This window comes from Monopterus albus, unplaced genomic scaffold (genome assembly GCF_001952655.1).
Source record: "Monopterus albus unplaced genomic scaffold, M_albus_1.0 scaffold174.1, whole genome shotgun sequence".
NCBI lineage: Eukaryota > Metazoa > Chordata > Actinopteri > Synbranchiformes > Synbranchidae > Monopterus > Monopterus albus.
The window spans coordinates 1588708-1590145 of record NW_018128054.1 but is presented as its reverse complement, the minus strand read 5'-3'; positions in this window follow the sequence as shown (position 1 = coordinate 1590145).

Genomic DNA, 1438 nt, shown 5'->3' with positions numbered 1-1438 from the left:
GCTCCCGTACGCCCCTTTCCACGGTTATATGCCACTGGAAGCCTCCGCAGATGTTCCCTAACCCAATCACAGACCGGCTCTGGAAGATTGCCTAAGAGAAAATCAACAGGTAAGTGAGGTTCCTGCCCAAACATAAGAAAGTGTGGGGATTCACCTGTTGACTGATGAATGGTGGTGTTATAATTAAACAAGGAAGATGTTCAGGCCAGTGGCTCTTCTGTTCCAGTGGGAGGGTACGGAGGAGGTTATGAAGGGTTCGATTAAATCTCTCACACTGACCATTACCTTGAGGCCGGTAAGGGGTGGTACGAGTCTTCTGCACCCCATATAGCTCACACAACTGCTGCACCAAAGCACTCTCAAAACTCCGGCCCTGGTCAGAGTGCAAACGCATGGGGACTCCATATCGATAAAACCACTCCTTTATTAGCACTCTTGCTACCGTAGAAGCCTTCTGGTCCCTTGTAGGTACAGCCTGGGTAAACTTGGAAAAAACATCAGTCATCACCAACACCAGCTCAGTGCCATCACTAGAAGGCTCCAAAAAAGTAAAATCAATGGCCAAGATTTGATTTGGTCTAGCTGCCAACAGGTGGCCCATAGGTGCTCTGATCTCTGGGTGTGTTGCCTTAGCCAGGTTACAGCGTTCACACTTTTGACACCAGTTCTTTATTTCCCGGTCCATCCCAGGCCAATAACATCTCTGCTTCACCAACTCAGTAGTTCGCTCAATTCCCTGATGGCCATGGTTCTGGTGAAGCTGTTGCAGAACCTCCTCCTTCAAACTCTCTGGCAGAAGGAGCTGCCACACCTCTTCACCCCCATCTGGACGAAACAGCTGGCGATACAACAAGTCCTCCTTCCGCACAATACGGGCCCACTGCCGCAACAATCCACGCACTTGAGGTGTCAATCTCTCCCTTTCTGCCTGACTGGGCATTCTCTGACTGTCCCAGAATGAAATAAAGGTGCTAATAGTGGGGTCAGCCTGTTGGAGGGCCTGAAGATCAGATGTAGTACGAGATGGCAGAGCTATCACTGCAGACTGCTCAATGGTTTGATCCATGCACTCCCCCGTAACCACTTGCAAAGCCACCGGTATCGCAGTCCCTGGAAGAGAAGATTCCTTCATTGGTGATCCTGGAGCTACCAGCTGTCTTGAAAGCGCATCTGCATTCCTATTAATACGGCCTGGCCGATAGCGAATACTGTAATCAAAAGCAGAAAGTTCAGCAACCCATCGCTGTTCTGTAGCTCCTAATTTGGCAGTGTCTAGATGGCTTAAAGGGTTGTTATCAGTCCAAACAACACACTTTTGGCCCCACAAATACTCCCTGAATTTCTCAGTCATGGCCCACTTCATAGCCAGAAACTCCAACTTCATTGAGCTATAGTTCTTCTCAGTTGGACGTAAACTCCTGCTGGCATAAGCGACCGG